General features: G+C 38.6%; 1 pseudogene; it reads left to right on the plus strand.

The window, feature by feature from the left end:
• Positions 1-509: 509 nt before the first annotated feature.
• LOC144370658 (thyroid receptor-interacting protein 11 pseudogene) lies at positions 510-3,218 on the plus strand (annotated as a pseudogene).
• Positions 3,219-10,284: the final 7,066 nt, after the last annotated feature.

Genomic DNA, 10,284 nt, shown 5'->3' on the forward strand with positions numbered 1-10,284 from the left:
TAGGGATGTTAAGGTATGGAATGAATTGGTAACTGCAGTCAGAATGATCAATACAACTTTCTTTATGACAGCAAATTGGACTCATTTGTAGGAAACCATGATTTCAGGGGTGCTTTGCAGGTCACAGTGCTCTAAAAGGCTTCTTCATGAATATTGAAAATCCTAGGGTGTCAGGGCGGCCAGTCCAGGTGCAGGAGCAGCCCGCCCTGCAGGGGCAGGTCACCAACGCTGAGGGCGGAGTCACCCAAGGGGGGCAGCGGAAAGTCCAGGGAAGGAGCAGAGGCCCCCAGGGGTGACTGCGCCCCTGGCAGCGAGTCCCTGGTGGAAGGCCAGGCCAGGGCTCTGCGTTACCAGGCAGAAGGCGACGTTGGCGTGAGCCCCGCAGCGCCCCAAATTCCGAGGCTTAGGTCACAATCGACCCTGCGCGCTCGAGGCCGTTCCGTGGAGAGAGGTGGAGAGAGGTGGATGGTGAGAGGGGCGGGTTTTGCAGCAGCTCAGAGGTTGCAGCGATGTCGTCCTGGTTTAGGGGCCTAAGCTACGGCTGGGGCCACTCCTTGGGTCAGGTGGGGGACAGCTTGGCTTCCCTCACCGGCCATATCTCCAGCTTGGCCAGGGACGCGTTTCTGGACGATTTAGAAGAGGTAGAAGCAGGTTTACCTCATTGTGGGAGAAAGGAAATTGAAGCTCCCCAATCTCCATTCACATCAACGGATGGAAGACTTACAAAGGATTGTGCTGATCCGGAAGAAAAGCAGGAAGAAGCATCAGGGCTTCCCATAAAGCTTCCCTCTGCACGTTACCGACATCAACTGCAACAGAGAGGGACAGAAGCCAGCCAACCTAAAGCAAGACAGATGGTACTAGAGGATCACCTGTGGAGACGGCAGTCACCTGCCCCATCAGTACACTCCGGAGCTGGAGATATACCAATAACCACTGCACCGGCTCCATCCAGCTGTGGAATCAGTGGTCAGTTTTCACCTCTTCCTGATGGAGACATGCACTTTAGCGACGTCATTTCATCACAACATGAAATAAAGAGCTTGTCAATCGAAGTTTCGAGACTTGAATCTGAAGTCGGCCCCTGGAAGCATATTGGTCAAGCACAAGGAACACGTAATTCTGATCCAAATGAAATCTGCAAACTCCAAAATACTATTAAGGTACTTGAAGAAAACCAAAGCCAGGACATAAATAATCATCAACATGAAATGCCAGTTTTGCAGAAGGCACATCAAGAGAAACTGGCAGAGGAAAGTTCCCAGCATCGAGAGGAATTATGTGACTACGAAGAACGAATTGAAGAACTTGAAAATCAGTCACAACAAGGTGACTCAGGGGTTAGAGCCTGTGAGATGCAAAAAACTATTCAGGTTCTGCCATCTGAAAATGCCGAGTCGATGAAAGAGATACAAGAACTTGAGGATCAAACAAAAGACATCAATAAAAAATTATCTTCTGCAGAAAATGACGGAAACGTCTCGAACAGAGAACAAGAGCAGCTCCGTGTGGAAAAGGGACAAATAACTGAGCAGTGTGAGAACTTGCAACTGGAATGTAGTAAATTGCAGGCTTCTGTGATGGAGCAGAGTGATACTGTGGCCAAAAAGGGAAAAATTCTTCCACTGAGTTCATTGGTGGAAGAAGTGCTCAGGCTGCAACAAGCCCTGTCCGATGCTGAAAAGGAAATAATGAGACTGAATGGTTTAAACCGGGATAACCATCTGGCTGAAGACAATCTGAAACTGAATCAGCGTGTCCAAGTTTTAGAAAAAGAGAAGTCATTATTGAGTCAAGAGATGAAAGAACTTCAGATATCACTGTCAACATTGAGCTGTGAATATGAAGTAATTAAAAGTACAGCTTCAACAGACGTGAATTTGTGTGTACAATTCCATAACTTAAAACTTAACTTGGAGTCGAAGGAGCAAGAACTGAATCAAAGTATTAATGAAAAGAAAATACTGATAGCTGCGTTGGAAGAACTGGACACTCAGAACCAGGAAGCGACAAAGCACATCGTTTTGATAAAAGACGAGCTAGCCAAACAACGATATGAAGGAGACCTTGTCATCAAGAAATTGAAACAACTCAATCAAGAGAAGGATTTTGAAATCGCAAGCCTCAAAAAGAGTATTGAGCAAATGGCTGCTAATCAAAAAGAAACTAAGGAACTTTTGGCATCTGGTTTAGAAGAACCGGAGCAATTGATACGACGTAGAAGTGAGAAAAAAGTGTTTATTGACAAACTCAAAGAACAAAGTTCAGAACTCCAAAAGAATTTAGATAAGTTTTCTCGGGTCTTAAGAGAAAATGAAACTTTAAGGCAAACCATAGAAGAAAAGGACAGAAGGATTGAATCCATGAAAGAAGAAGGAAATCATCTGCAAGAAGAATTGGAAAGACTTAGGGAACAGCAGCACAGAGCTGTCCTTGTGGCTGAGCCTGAAACCCTCGATAGTATCACAGAACTAGAATGTGAGGTATCTCAACTGAATATCGTCAATAATCATCTGGTAGAGGAAATTAAACATCAGCAGAAGATAATTGAAGATCAAAGACAGGGTAAAATGCGCCTACTTCAGTCTTTACAGGAGCAGAAGAAGGAAATGAATGAATTGAAATACCAATATGAGCAGATGAATGCTGCGCATGCCCAGTTATTTTTAGTAAAAGATGAGGAAATTAAGAATTTGCAGAAAACCATTGGACAAATAAAAGCCCAGTTGCCTGAAGCAAATGTTGTGTGGGATTCAGCACCCAGACAGTCAGATCTCAAGGAAGAACAGACTGGAGAACCCACAAAACAAAGTGAGCTCCTGCAAGAAATGCTGGACGATACACCAAAGCAATTGACGAACATGACCAGCAGCACAGAAGGAAAAGTGGATAAAGGCCTCCTGAGAAACCTTTTTATCGGTCATTTCCGCACACCCCAAAGGAAGCGTCCTGAAGTGCTACGGTTAATTGGAAGGATCCTGGACATTGAAAAGGGGGAAATGGAGGAGTTGTTGAAAGAAGATTGCGGAGGTGTTACCAAGTGGATGCCTGGTTGGCTTGGAGGAGGACCCAAATCTGTCCCCAGCACACCTTTGATACCAAGTCAGCAATGTGTGCGGAGGAGTTCTTTTTCAGAACTTTTTATTAAGTTTCTGGAAACGGAATCTCATCCAGCTTTTCCACCACCCAAACTTTCTGCTCCTGCCATGGAACTCTAGATTCCCCAAGAAGAAGAAAGCAAGGTGCAAAGATGCCGGGAAGTGGTAAAGAGGCAGCAGAATTCAGAGCCACTTACTCACCTAGCTGGACTGGGACTTAGTGGACCTAGGCATCTTCTCTGGAACCCTTCGCAGATGTCATGCCCACCTTTACACCATTGCCACTGTCCCCAGACCATCCTGCCAGGGTTGTACTAAAGGACCTTTTAAAGCCATAAGTGACTCTCAAGCCAGTGATGATGTAGCAGTTTACTGAAGCCATAACTCAGTACTTTTTGAGAGTGACCTTTTGGAAAAAGTGTCATGTATTTGTAGACAAAAAGAGAAAGAAAAAAGCTGATGTATGTAGCTACTAGGTATTTGTCTTCTCTCTCTCTTCTCTTTCTTTCTTTCTTTCTTTCTTTCTTTCTTTCTTTCTTTCTTTCTTTCTTTCTTTCTTTCTTCTTCCTATCTTTCTTTTTTTTTTGCTTTAGCACTTAAAAAATCTAATTTGTTTTGTTTGATGTAGCACTTTTTGTTTATAAAATTTTGTTTTGATGTTATGGCGTAATCTTCAACAATAACCAATTCTAATGTACTTTGTGAGCAACTGTACAGTGCACCACTAGTGAACCATTAGCTCCAACCTCTTTTTTTATGATTGTATTTGTTACATTTAATTTTATGAAGATAAAATGACACAATTAACAGAAAGGAAGAAAAATCCAACTCATGAGAGAAAGACCTATATAGCTCAGAATTCAGAGTGTATAAAAAGAAAATATAATGTTGCCCAAAGTTGTGACTTCTTGAGTTTAGAAAAGAAAACCCTTGAACAACTACTAAAAAAAAGTGACAGTGGGAAGGCCTGAACATGAAGTTTCGTGGATAAATTCTGAGAAATTTTAATGCAAATACCATGACACCCATTCATTTTACTTATTTTCATTTCTGTAAAAAAATCACTTTACATTAATTCACCTTTCTAGATGTTAATGTCCAGAAAGAAGACCATTTTTATAAGTCAAACTGAACACATTTTCAATGGAAAAGTTAATTTGCAAGGATGTGTCATTAAATATCGGGACCGTTTACGTATTTTGGGGGCTCTAAAATAATGCTTATAAACACATTTTTAAAATCATTTGATCACAAAACAGCGGGAAGGAGAAATCAGGAGAAATAAAATCATATAATGTTTTAAAAGCTGAAATCCTTAGAAAAACATTTTTCATTTTTGTAAATTAAGGTAAAAGATAAATCAAAGTTTTTAGCTGAAGTTAGGAGAAGTCAGAGAAGAGAAAAAGCAGATTATATAAGAAACACTTTTCTGACACCTGTAATTTCTAAAACCATTAAGAACATTTTTGATAAAATTAATTTAAATAAAATTTAATAAAAATTAAATGATAATTCAGTAAAAATTGATTTAATTTAAATTTATTTTTAATGAATATTATTTAATTTGAATTTATTTCATTAACATTATTAATCTAATAAATTTAATTTATATTAAACTATGATCTAATTTTTATTTAAAATTTATTAAATTTTATTTAAATGAATTTAATACAATTTAATAATATTAGTTTAATTTACATAGAATTTAATATAAATCAAATTATTTCATATTAATAAAATAATTTACAAATAAATTTTAATAAAATTAAATTAATTTTAATAGAAATGTTCTTAATGGTTTTAGAAATTACAGATGTCAGAAATATTTGCTATATAATCTACTTTTTCCTCTTATCTGATTTCATCTAACTTAAGCTAGAAACTTTTGGTTTATCTTTTATCTTAATTTACAAAAATAAAAAGGGAAGACAAGATACCTAGTAGCTATATATATCAGCTTTTACTTTTCTTTCTTTTATTTTTTTCTGTTTCAACTTTTTATTCATTTAATTTTCAAGCTCTTTTAGGATAGGGACATGGGATTTACCTTTTAAGTCTCCAGCAATCAGAAAAGAAAAGAAAGTACTAGTTTTGGCTTTTTAATGTAGTGCCAAAAATGGGACCTGAAACTAACATTAACCATCTTTAGAAGACTTTGTATAAAAAAGGCTGAAAATTATTGAACCCAGGACACTTATGGCTTTAAATTTGCCCTGAGAGGTGGACAGTCCCCTACGACTCTGCGAATGTGGTTCTCTGAGACTTCGTCCTGCCCATTGGTTGATGTGACCACCACCAGCCCAGCCGTGAGACACACCTGCATGCTAAACATCAGTGAAATCACTTCCTTGCATCAGCACCAGCTGCTTACAATTGAAGAAGAGTCTTTCATTTTTCACAAGTCCATTCTAAAAAAAATCCTAACTTGACACTTAATTGAATCTGTTTTAAGTAAATTCTAGTAACAGAACTAATCCATGGTAGTGAATAACAATTCACATTTAAAAGTCATCGCTAAAATATATACTATTTTAAAGTTTGTATTGGTGAGATACTGTAAAAAGATGGTCTTTGCAAAGTCTGAGACCCGGATTCACACAGAGCATTTCCAGAATTATAAACAAATCGGAATTTCCATAATCATATGATGAAACTGTGATGTATAGACTAAATAGTCTTTATTCCATCCTTTAGTTCTTATGTGAAAGTTTTACCCTATTCATCAAGTTAATTATCTTTGTAATAAAGTAACTATTTTAATATCCAAAAAGAAAATACTGTTCTTTTGAAAATTGAGACAAGCAATAGAATATGATTGGAAATAATTTATATGACATCTTACTTGTATGAATATAGATTAATAGATTTAAAAATGTTTCTGAAAAATAAAATTTTCCTTGTTCTACAGCTACTTTGTTCTTAATTATTTGACCCAAGACAATTATGGCTTTAAATTACATGACCCAAGAAGCAGTTGAGAATAGGAGATACTCCAGTCTAGTTCTAGACATAGTCCATACTCATGTTCCCAATATATTTAATGATGGCATTTAAAACAGGGATGTGAGAATCTTAAAGTCCCTTTCTCATTTTTGCGATGGTGTCAACTGAAACTATTTGTAGTTACCTCTGGAAGATGTGGGAAATGTTCAGTCATTTGATGTATGAGCCCTGCCCTTGGAGTGTCTGGGGCTGGGGCTTCTAGATCCCAGAAAAGTCTTTGAATTCATAAACAGCCTGAAAAAACTTATTCACATACGCATAAAATGTATTTAATCAGCATCAGTTTGCAGGAACCAGAGCAGAGCAAAAGTGGTTATTGAAGAGTTCGGGCTGAAATACTCAGAACTGGAGAATATTGTGAACTTGTGGTCTATTGCCTGTGTTTTCTTATCTGAACTTCCTTTGGATTAAACTTGCCTATTTTAGCCACCAAAACAAATATTTAAGTTGTCCAACCAATTCCTTGGGAAATGAAATCCTTTTGTCTTAATGACTTTTAAGCACATATCAGAGCTTAGTTCACTAGATTTTTTGTGTTATGAAGGCACATTTGTGTTATGAAGGTACCATTGCTATCAGATGCCCCAGACATGTCTGGGCCTCGGTAGGTATCTCTGAGCACACGTCTGATGAGTGCACACAGTGTGTATGTTGGAATTTGGTCTATGGATGAGGGCATCAACATGGTCAGCTGGTGGCCACTTAGTGGGAATATCCCCCCAAACCCATTTGATGTTACTTGGGGACAGGGCAGAAAGGATTATAAAATATGGAGTCATTTCGTGGTTGAGGATCACTGTCTTATCTTGGTGGCTGGCTCTCATTGAGTTCAGACTTGGGAAGTCTGTGGCCCTACTGTGAGAAGCATTGGTGTGGTGAATCTTGGTGGTTTTGAGCAGCTGAGGAGAGAAAAAGGAAGGTTGAAACTGAAAACGCTGGAGTAAACACAAGTCGACTTTCAGTTGGGGGTGAGCGTGCAGGACCGCCATAACAAATTACCAGGGGTGGGTGGCCTAAAGCACAGGATTTATTTATTCTCACAGTCCTGGAGGCTGTGAGCCCACGTCAAGGTGGGCAGGCTGGTTTGTCCTGGGCTTCTCTTCCTGCTTGTTACAGACCCTAACATTTCCCCCTTTTGTTTTAAATAACGACCACAGAGGTTTTTACACAAATACCATAAATAATCTGCTACAAGCAGAAGGGGAGGATACAAAATGTCACAATACCAAGCCAATAATGTTAGGGTCTGTAAACAAGTCAAGATGGCGCCTGGCATTTTGCCAGAGGGAGTGGTTTGTGAAGTAACGCCAGCGAGCCATTAAGTGTGGAGATTCCTTATTGGTTGACTGCTGTATCTAGTTTATGTTAATTAGATAAGCTGTGTGGAATGTATATATACCCCTCCTGTCCTACAATAACCGGCTCCCACTCCTGCTGTATCAATCTACACAAGTTGCTTGTCACCCCCCCCCCCCGGTTATTTTGCTGCAATTTCTCCCATTCATTTTACCTTTAAACTTTCTTGCACTGTCTCACACATAAGCTTTTGGGGACACCTAATAGCTAAACCATACCAGAAATATTACCCTTTGCTGGCGCCAACAAATTGTTCTGATATTTGAGATCCTTGTCAGATTCTTGGGATGTCTTGTTGTGCTGATGCAGAAAACTTAACTGTAAAACTATAAAAATCTATAGCAGAAATATATCCTTTGGATCAATTAGTTTGAAATAATTACTGAAAGTTCTTCACTGGGCAGTCAAAAATTATGCAGTTCCAACCTGCATAGCTTTAGGAAAACATTACAAACAAACTTTAAAATATGAAGTTACAAAATGACTAATACAGATGGCAGTATGCTTTTCTGAGTATGTGTGAGGGTGGGCGTGTTGCTACAGACTCATCTGTCTTCAATGAAATGTTTAACCTGTGTGTGTGCCTTATTATAAGACCTTAGAAGCATCGAAAACAATTCCCCAGGTGAAATCTCTTTCCCCTTATGACAGTTCCAAACAAATACAGAAAAACCACGGAGTCATACTACAGTTTGATGATTTTTAGAGGATCAAAAAGCATCTTTTTTTTGTGAAATATTTCTTTCTTATAAAAATAAAAACAAGAAAGGCACCCCGACATTATAGGAGCCCTTTAAAGACTTCCCACATGGCTGCTCTGATTGACAGGTCTGACATCCCTCAATATCACCCCAGAATTCCAGCTAATGACCTAGAAACAGATAGACTCACCCAAGGCCAACCAGTAAGTAGGAAGGTATGGGAAGAGTGATCTCATCCTGGAACTCTCAAGGAGACACCACAGACAGGGAAGAGAGAGCAAGAGAGAAAATAATTTGTTTTTTTGTTCTCCTTCTTCCTTCTTTGCCCCTCTGTTTTGATCTTCAATATTCTATAGCAAACGCACACTTTCTGAGAGACCATTAGTGCATGCTCAGTATATGAGTATTTGATTTTATTAAATCACTAAACTTTAGCAGAAACCACAGCATTGTAATTTGAATAGGCAGTAACTTGGAATGACATATTATTGGGAACATGTCTAGATAATTAAAAAATTGTAGGCGGTTGGTTAGGAAAATGTTTTTTGGAGTCAGTGGATGTCAAGACTTTCACATATAAATTTGCATCTTCAACAAATGGTGCTGGGAAAACTGGAAATCCGTATGCAACAAAATGAATCTGAATTCCTTTCTCTTGCCATGCACAAAAGTTAACTCAAAATGGATCAAGGAACTTGATATCAAATCAGAGACACGGCGTCTGATAGAAGAAAAAGTTGGCTCCAATCTACATATTGTGGGGTTGGGCTCCAAATTCCTTAATAGGACATCCAAAGCACAAGAGTTAAAAACAAGAGTCAACAAATGGGACTTACTCAAACTAAAAAGTTTTTTTCTCAGCAAGAGAAACAATAAGAGAGGTAAATAGGGAGCCTACATCATGGGAACAAATTTTTACTCTTCACACTTCAGATAGAGCTCTAATATCCAGAGTATACAAAGAACTCAAAAAGTTAAACAATAAGAAATCAAATAACCCAATCAACAAATGGGCCAAGGACCTGAACAGACACTTTTCAGAGGAGGATATACAATCAACCAACAAGTATATGAAAAAATGCTCACCATCTCTAGCAGTCAGAGAAATGCAAATCAAAACCACCCTAAGATACCATCTCACTCCAGTAAGATTGGCAGCTATTATGAAGTCAAACAACAAATGCTGGCGAGGATGTGGGGAAAAGGGTACACTTGTACATTGCTGGTGGGTCTGCAAATTGGTGTGGCCAATTTGGAAAGCAGTATGGAGATTCCTGGGAAAGCTGGGAATGGAACCACCATTTAACCCAGCTATTCCCCTTCTCAGACTATTCCCTAAAGACCTTAAAAGAGCATACTATAGGGGTACTGCTACATCAATGTTCATAGCAGCACAATTCACAATAGCTAGACTGTGGAACCAACCTAGAAACCCTTCCATAGATGAACAGATAAAAAAAATGTGGCATTTATACACAATGGAGTATTACTCAGCACTAAAAAATGATAAAATCATGACATTTGCAGGGAAATGGATGGCATTAGAGCAGATTATGCTAAGTGAAGCCAGCCAATCCCTAAAAAACAAATGCCAAATGTCTTCTTTGATATAAGGAGGGCAACTAAGAACAGAGCAGGGAGGAAGAGCATGAGAAGAAGATCACCATTAAACAGGGACGAGAGGGGGGAGGGAAAGGGAGAGAGAAGGGAAATTGCATGGCAATGGAAGGAGATCCTCATTGTTATACAAAATTACATATAAGAGGAAGTGAGGGGAAAGGGGAAAAAACAAGAGAGAGAAATGAATTACAGCAGATGGGGTAGAGAGAGAAGATGGGAGGGGAGGGGAGGTGGGATAGTAGAGGATAGGAAAGGCAGCAGAATACAACAGACACTAATATGGCAGTATGTAAAAAAGTGGATGTGTAACCAATGTGATTCTGCAATCTGTATTTGGAATAAAAATGGGAGTTTAAAACCCAATTGAGTCAAATGTATGAAATATGATATGTCAAGAGCTTTGTAATGTTTTGAACAACTAATAATAAAAAAATTATCTTTTTTTATCATATTTTTTTGTGTCATAAGAAATTCCTCCTATCTAGTTATGTAGTAAAGGTTTCCTC

This window comes from Ictidomys tridecemlineatus, chromosome 14 (assembly GCF_052094955.1).
Source record: "Ictidomys tridecemlineatus isolate mIctTri1 chromosome 14, mIctTri1.hap1, whole genome shotgun sequence".
Taxonomy (NCBI): Eukaryota; Metazoa; Chordata; class Mammalia; order Rodentia; family Sciuridae; genus Ictidomys; species Ictidomys tridecemlineatus.